We start from the raw sequence: 11,079 nt of genomic DNA, 5'->3' as shown, positions 1-11,079 counted from the left end.
AGGCAGCACATCTGAGATTAAATTGGCCAGGTTCTTTGTTCTGGAGGCAAGTGTGCTCAAGGTAATGAGGTTTGGCGTTCTCTGGTGCAACAATGAATGGCGTGCTGATCACTGCAAGCGTCTAAGCCTAAATGACAAAGTCTCCGCAGAAGCTGAATTTGTTTTTGAAACATCAAGTGGCCAGAGACTCGAAAATTTATTTGCCCATTAGTGACTTGTCAGTGCGGTGGATTTTAGTTTGTACGATAATGCTGTATCCACCTAAAGTAGCGAAAGTTCCTACGTAAACTTGCTAGATTCCCTCTTCGTAGGTGCATCATTACTCCTAACATTTGTAATATCAGTTTGAAACATGTAATATTGTCGTGCCCTATTCCTGCGTTTTCAAAATCCTGTGAATCAAAGTGGTCCTGAGTTGGTGATAATGTTGTGCCTGTCATCTTTCACCAATAGCCGTCGGATCTAGATTTGACGCATACAAACCAAACTTCTCTAGTTTTGCAAAAAGATGCCCGCACTAGTTCCCTATTTACAAACAACTCCTTGTCTCTCACAATCAGCCTTATCTCCTCCCACCGCATCTAGAAGGCCATGGAAAAATCTGGCGCGATGGCCGCTGCCGGCGCCGTCCACCCCAATCTTGGTGTTCTGTGCAATGCACGGGCATCTACGCACGGGAAATTATGTCGAACACGACTAGTTGTAAGCAGGCTAGCTCTATAGCCATGATGATAGTGACTGCAGATGGTGAGGCTGACTTATGTGTTATGCCTAACACGGCGCCTATACTCAGGTGTCATCTCCGGCGCAGGGTCTTGTCACTTCACTGCGATGAGCAGCACATAATAATTTGACAAACGGGTAGTACAGTGCTACTACATTGGTAGTAATACTACTAGTACTAGCACCATCGTCTGGATTTAGTAGTACTACCACGTCCTTCTGGATTTAGTATTTGACTAGCAATATCTAGTAATGTATGTCACAAAAATGTACTACTCGCTCTATAAATAAATACATGGTGTATTGTTTTATTCCTTCCGGTAGATGGCTCAAATCTGAAGTCTCATCAATCAGACTACTATTGTACTCACCGAGCGCTCAACTTTGGAAGCTACCAACAAAAAATTGCAATCAAAGACTACTATTGTACTCCATCCGTACTGGTGCATTAGTCACGTTACAAAAACCAAATAGTAATCCCAAAACTTTTAGTCGCGGTGCATTAACTACCCACATCGTTCCCTATTTCTTTCCACGAAAAAAGAAATCACCCAATACAAATACGAGACATGGGGTGCGTATGCATCCAATGACTCGAGACTACTCCCTCCATCTAGGTGTATGACTAGCCACAATCAAGAGTAACATACACTAGTACTACCTTTCATAGTGGGTAGTAACATAAGTATGGTAACATACAAAGCCTCATTTATTAGGTTATAGACTCATATTGCATTGGGACATGTGATGTTAAAGTAATAACTAGCTAAGTTACTCAAACTACCTCTCTCCTCTTTAACTCATTGCCACATAAGCAAATTTGTTGAGTTGGACTCGATGTTACTGCTGAAGTTATTCCCACTATGGCTAGTCTAAGTCATCTTAGAGCAAGTGAAAAAGAGGAGTGGGCTCTCATGCAAGAACCTAGGTATATGCGGATTCCTAGGCCGATATATAATAAATATTGAGAAAGAGAGAGAGAAGATGAGAAAAAGTAGTACTCTTATAGCCAGTCGTATAGCTAACCTTATTGTATGAGTGGCTACAAGTGATGGCTCTACTATGACATGGCAACATCATGTAGCCAGTAGCTGGCTATACTATTAAGTATTAACCATGCTCTTAGGTTGTGCATCGTGACCAAGACGAAGGGGAAAGTGAGAGAACTTAATATATTTTTGCTAATTAATAGGATTACATGCAATGAACTAACCACTGCATGTCATGTTTGGTAGTCTCAAGTCATTGAAAGCATGCATGGCCCACATCTCTCATTGGTTGATATGTCACGAAATAAGAAACAAGGAAGGAGTTAATGTACCGTGCCTAAGTGTTTTGGGACGGAGGGGCGCAGCTTCATTGACTTACTGCACCTGCGTTTGGGTGAATGACTCGTGGGCCCAAGAGGTGGCTGGCCCACCTGTTCATACAGCCAAAGGCAGGTGCAGTAGAGGGCCGAGAAGTAGATGGCCAATACACACGTGAATGCAACGCAGTCTGCACTTCTCATATAAAGGCTCCCCGCCATTCCAATCTACGAAATCCCACGCACCCTAACCAAGGGCAAGAGTGATCACTCCAATCGCAGGATCAGTTGACTAGAAGCTAGACCCATGGAGACGATGAGCGTGAGCATCGGCCGGCTGTGCCAGATGGTCAACGACGCCGGCCTGTGGCCCGGCACCGAGGAACGTCTCCAGGTCGTGCTTGAGGCCGCCAGTGTGAGAGGCTGCTTGGACGACAACTTCATCTCCTTGTTCGACAAGGTCCTCGTCGGCTTCCTCGATAAGTTCACCGTCGTCAAGAAGCTCGCGGACGACCTTGACGTATGCCTCCAGCCCACGCGCCTAGGCTCTGCAATGCCCGCCACCCTCAACGGCCTCTAGGGTGACAACCTCTTCAACGCACTGGTGTCCCTGCGACTACCCGTTGTCGCCCCGGAGAATGTCCACCTCGAGGTCGCGCTCGCCATACAGCGCCTAGCGTAGCAAGACACCGTCGACATAAACACCTACGTCTACGCGCAAATCGTCCACAAGGACTACTACGCGCCAGAGGAGGACGATAGGTCGCTGGCCTTCTTGACCCGCAGGGCAACCTTGGACGGCACTATTCAGAAGCACGTTGAGCTCACCGCCAATGCCTCTCCTCCTCACACATCGGTTGGTGACCCGGCACACTAGGGCATGAGGATGTCGTTGATGGATCCGTATGTATCTTTCTCTTTCCGTCAAATCCATGTACTAGTATATGGTACTACTAGCAATTATCTTACCTTTCGCATCAACTTCATAATTTTCGTACGTACTCCATGCATGAACCGCTCCAGAACCAAACTTCTCATTACTCTAGGGAAAATCGTTATTTCTACCAATCGGTCACGACATGGAGCAGAACCAGAATTTACAAGTTACAAGTTCAAAAGGAAAAGCCTGTCATGTTCGCGTACGTCGCACCCCCACACAATTGGTATGACATGCCGCTCAAGGGGGAATGCGTGTTGTGTTGCATTTTTACTTACAAGTGGGACTGCAATTGAGCAAACCGACTATCAGCAAACACCCACCCCTCCCACTGCGCGATGGCTGCGAAAACAGGAGGGAGAAGAGATGGTTGTAGCACGGACTCCAAGAAAATTGGTGTCGGATGGGACTCGTGTGGGTGGCGTGTGCCGTACTGCTAGACGTGAATGCTAGTTATGACCCATGCCACCCCACTATATCGAGCCTATATCGAGGTGCTGGTTACGTAGAACAAATTTCCTAGAGTCCGTGCTCAGCCCTCCTCTATCTCTCTTCTCAGCCAGCCAGCAGACGCGCGGAGCCCATCGTCTGTTTGCTCACATGTGGTCCCACATGTTAGTGAAAACGCAAGAGGACCCACTGAACCTGCACATATTTCACCTCGACGTGCTGGTGATGAAAAACAAATCCAATAAAGATCTTCGGTGGCCGCTTTTGGAGTTACTCAAGAATAGTAAGATTCTATTTACAGTTTAACCCAAGATGCACATCATGTGGCCTCAACTACCACTACATTTTCCTACATCACACGACCTGGATGCTAGATGTCCAACGTGTCAGCAAAAGGACGAAGAACTCGACCAAATCTTCTCCACATTTAGACCGGAGGAGTAGGAAACACGGCAAGCCATGTGCCTACATCATACTACTACGTACAAGCCCACCTCACGCAGTCACACTATCACCATATTTCTCGGCCTCCGTGCGACACCTAGCTGTAGTTGATCTAACTAGAACTAACTATTGGTTGGCTCTATGTGATGTGGCAACTTCATACTACTATAGATGCTGGCTATACTACTACGGCACTAACACTCCATGAAGTGAGTCGAAAACCATTTATAAATTGAGATTATGACATGCATATGCAAATGTACCATTCATTACATACGACAAGTCATCAACACACAACGACAACGAGGATACATGTTGGATTATAGATTAGTTCCAACAAAAAATTCTAGTAAATACTAAAGTTTTCATCACACAACAAATAACAAGCAATGAAATGAACTTCAACTCAACCACTCCTCGGCAGTGAAAACGCTTGCTTTGAACCAGAAGAGTTTCTCCGGGGAGGGCCAGCTACTGTCAATCTCGAGACCGGCGTAGGAATAATCTTCCAGGCTGAAGCAGCCTATTTCATGAACCATATTGTGAGAGCCATGGTAGGGAGGCATAGCAATGCCCGAGGTATAGATACAATTGCTTCTCATAAATGGTAGTAATGTTGTGTCAATAGCAGCTGGATCGCCTTTCACCATGATTGGATAGTTTTGTCCAAGGAAGAGCGAGTTTCCTCCAAGAGTATCAATACTAAACCAGGGAGAAGGTGTTGGCGCTAGCGCAGTAGTATCCATCCCGAATACCCTGCAAAGGTTGTTGGAATAGGTCCGGAGAGTGCGACCATGGGATACAACACTCGCTTCCTAAGTCACATCAGCGGTGCCCTATATACAGACAAGAAGAGGTGATCCATCAGAATAAGTTGCCAGGCGCAACTGAGTACTCCTATATGGGTCCTCATGCTCGTGATCATCAGCATCGTCATCCCCCTGGGTTATAAAAAAATTCAAGTATAGGTTGTGGAATGTACAAAGGACCTTGGAAACACAAGAAGGTTAATTAATAAAGGGAAACTAGCTAACTCGCATGCATGTGGATGAAACAATTATAATTACGGTGGAAGACAAATGTACGGAAAGCATCAGGATTCCATGCAAAAAAAGTGCCACGAGTGGTGGCAGCAAACGAAAGACCCTCGTATTGAATTGCATCACAGTACTCATCCGTGTATAGAAACTGATTTTTGAGCAATATCCACCGAGTAGAACCTTGAAGGATGGCAACAAGCTTGTCGAAGATAGAGACAGCACAAGCATTCCTATGACCCCAAGAGTGGTTGGGAACTTGACAAATTTCTATCTTCTGTAGACGACAGTCACCATGATCATAGTTGAACGTACGCGGAATGCCGGTGTGCTCATCCTCTGGGCAGTCTGAGATTTTTGGAAGTGGAACCCGGTGACGAGTGTACACGTTCACAAGTTCTCAATCGCAGTTGCACCCAATATAAACCACCCAATCTCCATTTGCGCCTGCCCAAGCCTTACCCTCAAGCGATGGCATCTTAACGTCACACGTATCATTATCAAGCGGCACCAACTTGCACAAGGCGAGGCCTCCGCCGTCCGCGCGCCAGTGAGCAGGGTCACAGTGAAGAAGATAGGGGAGATGAAACCGCTCCTGGACCCTTGGGTTCCTTGTAATGATGTTATTAGTTGAGTCGAGAATGGTCTTGAACGAACCTGCCATGTTGGCCGAGGTGATGATGTCGCACAATGAGTTCCTCCACCACGTCATCATTCAGATAGGGGCAAGAATAACAGGGTCGTTTCTGGTTTGTTCCCTCCATGGAGAAGACGATTGAACAATGGCAAAAGGAAGGGTGAAGGCAAATGGAGGAGGGAGGAAGAGCGTGCGACAACAGTTCCAAATCGAGAGGGAGAGGCAAAGAGTCGGTGGATGGTTGCCATGGTACACGAAGAGGCGCCCCGGCCTACATAGATGTCCATTCGGAAGTTGTACGAAAGGACTCGCCATCATCTCACTGACATGTTGGAATGGGACCACATGTCAACAAAGATGCTAGTGGGGAGCGGACGGTTGCCACAGAGGTCACACACTAACAACAAGGCCGTCCTGTGAGACCTAGCACCCGCGCGGAATGGCTTCTGTCCCCCACATGAGCGAATCCCCAGAGGTCCGGTTGGGGCCGTGAGTTGGAGTTGGCCTTACAAGTGGGACCGCAGTTGAGGAAACCGACTATCGGCAAACCCCCACCTCGCTCGCCGCGCGATGGCTGAGTTAGAGAAACGACGAGGTTGAAGAGATAGTTGTAGCACGAACTCCAAGAAATATGGTGTCAGATGGAAGTCGTGCTGGTGGCATGTGCCGTACTCCTGGACATGAAAGCTCGTTCTGGCCATGCCACCCTAGTGTACTACTCCACCTCACATTAACATATGGCCCACCTCACACTGTGGCCAAATTTCTTGGAGTCTGTGCTAGGTTAAAAAGTGTTCTTTGTGAGGGTGGGTGGCTAGTCTCAAGTTTAAAACTTGTTGTATTACGTATAGGTAGACGTAGAGATAGTGTAGCAGTTTTGAAACTTTGAACCCAAACATCAGAATGCAATATCTACTGGACTCACCCGAGGACCTATGATGATGGGATTCGCAGCTACAGTAAAACACCCGCCCGACGCACGAAGCATGTGAAGCTAGTACAAATAGTAGTAGTACTATTGTTGATTGGACTCATCCGATAACCTGGTGCAATGCACGTACGATTATGTATTCAAAAAATATATTTTTGCCTCATCACAGCACCCACTCAGAGAAGCGACTCGAACGCCATTCATAAATTTAGTAAGTCTACCACAGGCATATCATTTTATTACATACAACAGGTCATGAACCCACAACGATAATGACGATACATTCTAGTAAATACTAAAGTTCTCATCACACAACAAATAACAAGGAATGAATTGAACTTCAGCTCAACCAATCCTCGGCGTTGGAAACACTTTCTTTGAACCAGAAGTGATTCTCTGGAAGGGCCAACCACTGTCAGTCTCGAAACCAACACAGGACTGATCATCCAGGCTGAAGCGGGCTGTGTCAGGACCCATAGTGCGATGGTAGGGAAGCATAACAATGACCGAGGTATAGATACAATTGCTTCTCATAAATGGTAGTAACGTTGTGTCAACAGCAGCTGGATCGCCTTTCACCATGATTGGATAGTTCTATCCAAGGAAGAGCGAGTTTCCTCCAAGACATTCAATACTGAACCAGGGAGAAGGTGTTGGTGCTAGTACACTAGTATCCATCCCGAATACCCTGCAACGGATATTGGAATAGGTCCAGAGAGTGCGACCATGCGAGACAACACCTGCTTCCTTAGTAACATCATAAGTGCCCTATATACAGACAAGAAGAGGTGATCCATCGGAATAAGTTGCCAGGCGCCACTGAGTATATGGGTCCTGCTCGTCCTCGAGTATATGGGTCCTGCTCGTCCTCATGCTCGTGATACTCAGAATCGTCATCCCCCCTTGGTTATAAAATTTTTCAAGTATATGTGGTGGAATGTTCACTGGACCTTGGAAACACAAGAAGGTTGATTAATTAGTAAAGGGAAACTAGCTAACCTGCATGTATGTGGATGAAACAATTATATTTACGGTGGAGGACAACATACCGAAAGCATAATGATTCCATCCAAAATCAGTGCCACAAGTGGTGGCAGAAAACACAAGACCCTTGTATTGAATTGCATCACAGTACTCATCCATGTACAGAAATTAATTTTTCAGCAATATCCATCGAGGCGTGGAAGTAAGGAAGGCAACAAGCTTGTCGAAGATAGCAACTACTTCATAGTTCGTGTAATCCCAAGAGCGGTTGGGAACTTGACAAATTTCTATCTTCCATAGACGACTGTTACCATGATCGTATTTGAAGTCACATAGATCATCTGTGTGCTCAACCTCTGGGCAGTCTTAGATTTTTGGAAGTGGAACCTAGTGACGAGTGTACACATTCACAAGTTCCCACTCATAGTTATACCTAATATATACAACCAAATCTTCATTTGCGCCTGCCCAAGCCTTTCCCTCAAGAGATGGCATCTTAACATCACACGTATCATTAGCAAGCAGCATCAACTTGCACAAGGTGAAGCTTCCGTCGTCCCCGCGCTAGTGAGCAGGGTCACGGTGAAGAAGATAGGGGAGATCAAACCGCTCCTGGACTCTTGGGTTCCTTGTAATGATGTTATTAGTTAAGTCGAGAATGGTCTTGAACGAACCTGCCATGTTAGCCGAGGTGATGATGTCACAATGATCAATGAGTTCCTCCACCGCGTCATCATTCAGATCGGGGCAAGAATAACGGGGTCATTTCCGGCTTGTTCCCCCCATGGAGAAGACGATTGAACAATGGCAGAAGGAAGTGTGAAGGCAAATGGACGAGGGAGGAAGAGCGTGCGAAAGTAGTTTCAAATCGAGAGGGAAAGGAGAAGAGTCGGTGGACGGTTGCCACGGTACACGAAGAGGCGCCCCGGCCTACATAGACGTCTTTTCAGAAATTATACAAAAGGACCCATCGTCGTCTCACTGACATGTTGGAATGGGACCACATGGAAGTTCAGTACTCTATATCTGGATCAGACCTATTACTTTGCTCTGAATGTTGAACTTTTCGTTTGAACATATGGAATGGGCTGTTATTTTTTAACTGGGTTGTATTTGTCCTCCACGGGTTTAGAGGTTGACTTGTGGGCCTACTAGGTTGACACGTACACAATCAGGAGATGATTGTATGTGGAGAGGATGACAGCAGGGACCCACCAAGGTCATGTCAGTACGCAAGCAAGTGCCTCCTTATTTCAAGCCAATAAAAATGGCTCCTCCTAATGGATTTCTGAGATTTGGGTCCCATGCCATTGTCAACATAGTCAATAAACGAGAGAACTGCACAACAAGCGGCTGACACCAGTGACCTAGCAGCTCGCCCAGTTATTTTTGTTTTGGGTTAATTTGATAAATGCCACTCCAAATCTGGTGATTCCGAGAAATGCCGGCACTTTCCAGATTTTGAAAAATGCCATTTCATGCCATTTCGAGTGGCATTTTTCGAAGTCTGGAGTGGCGTTTTCCAAAGTTTGCAAAAATTGCAGTGGCATTTTTCAAAGTTTGCAAAAATTACAGTGGCATTTTTCAAAGTTTGGAAATTGTAGTGGCATTTTTATGAATCGCCATAATTGGAGTGGCATTTATCTAATTTGTTTTTGAGATGGAAGTAGGGTGTCAACTGGGCTGTGCGGGGCACTCTGGCCTGTCTAGACAGCCTTTTCTTTTATGTTTACCACATACCAGTCCAGTAGTTTTTCTTTCTTTCTGAAAATGGCTAGCCCAGTTTTTTTGTGATTTCTCAAGTAAGTCTCTTTGTCAGGCCTATTGGGCTGCAAATGTTTCAAGACGAGGAGAGCTTCCTTCGGATGGCCGAGAAAATGGCCTATCAGCAATGAGAAATGGGTTGTACATTTTTAAAACACATCAAACCGGCAATTAGTTTCAAATTTCATTTTTTTCATTCTGAGATTTTCAATTGCATTGATTTTTATGCTTGGACAATTTGTTGGATTTTATATTGATATACATTTATTTCTAAAATCATTTTGAATGTGACTCGAAATTGAAGGATTAAAAATAGTTCGGACCGCACCAAAATATGCAAAATTTCATATAATTTTTTAACCGTGGCCACAATATAGGCAGTAAAGCTAACAAAAACAGTATGGGCTCCAAAAAACCCTTAAGAATTAGCAAATGGGCTGTAAATTATTAGAAATAATGGCAGATGGGATGTATGTTGTTTTCCACATATTTGAGGCTTTCTTTAAAAAAGGTTGACGCACAAGCAGTGACTATTGGATGTCCATCCAACGGCCGTCGTGCTTCTTCAATCTCTGCTCTTCCTGCTCCAGCCGCTCAAACAAGAGCCGGCGGGACTGCCTGCTTCCTCCACCCGCGGCCGGCTGTGCTGTCGCGCAGACCTCATCGCCCCACCGAACTCCCATCGCTGGCCTAGCCATCCCTCTACTCACCCACACCTGTTGTTATTCTCCGGCAACGACAGACGAACCAATAAACCCTCGTACTCCTCTCCGCGTGGGAAACAACTGCCGATTCTTCCCTGGCTCCGTGTCGTTCCCTTCGCCTCGCCGTCGTCCACCGCCCTGGTGCTCTCGGCGTAGCATGGTCAACGTGGTCAACGACTGACATGCATCTGAAGTGGACTGTACGTGGAGAGGCTGACAGCTGGGTCCACGGCCGCATGCAAGGAAATGCCTCCTTATTACGCGCAAAATAATGATTCCTCCACCTAACATCTAGGACACACCATAAGGACCTCTGTATTTCACGAAAAAAACGTTCCCGCTGCTGACAGCTCGGACCCACCAGCGATATCTTTGCATGGAAGGAAGTGCCTCCTTATTATGCATAAAAATGAATACTCCCCTTGCTAGCTAGGACCCAGCATAATGGGAGGCTGACTTGTGGGACTACTAAGTTGACAGGGACGGAGGGCTTTGTCAACTTTGTCAATATGAATGATTCTAGCTCCAGTGACCGTACGATGTCCATCCAACAGCCGTAGTGCTTCTTCAACCGATAGTCTTCTTGCTTCAGCCGCCCAAAGCAGCGCCGGTAGTGCCGCGTGGTCCTACCTCCCGTGGCTGGCTGTGATGCCGTGGAGGCCTCACTGCCCCCTACTACTCCCACCACCAGCCTGTCCATTCCTCTACTCACCCACACCCCATGTTATTCTGTGGTGACGGCAGCCTCACACCGCAGCCTAACTAGTGAACCCTCGTACCCCTCTCCGCATGGGAAACCACTGCCGCGTCTTCCCCTTCCTAGGCCTCGCCGTCTTCCACCGCCCTAGTGCTCTCAGCGCGGCGTGGTCAACGTGGTCAAGGAACGACTTCCATCGGAAGAGTACTGTACGTGGAGAGGCTGACAGTGGGGGCCAAGCCACAACAAGGAAGTGCCTCCTTATTCCGCAGAAAATAATGATTCCTCCACCTGACAGCAGGGACCCACCGGATGGGCCACCGTATTTCGCGAAAAAAACTTTCCCCCTGATTGCTGGTACCCACCAGCTACATCTTTGCACATAAGGAAGTGTGTCCATATTACGGGCAAAAAATGATTCGCCCCCTGACTGTTGGGATCCACCAGCTACATCTTCGCACGCAA

This window comes from Triticum urartu, chromosome 7A (assembly GCF_056163025.1).
Source record: "Triticum urartu cultivar PI428250 chromosome 7A, HENAU_Tu73, whole genome shotgun sequence".
NCBI classification, from domain to species: Eukaryota; Viridiplantae; Streptophyta; class Magnoliopsida; order Poales; family Poaceae; genus Triticum; species Triticum urartu.
Note: the sequence above shows the minus strand (reverse complement) of the source record.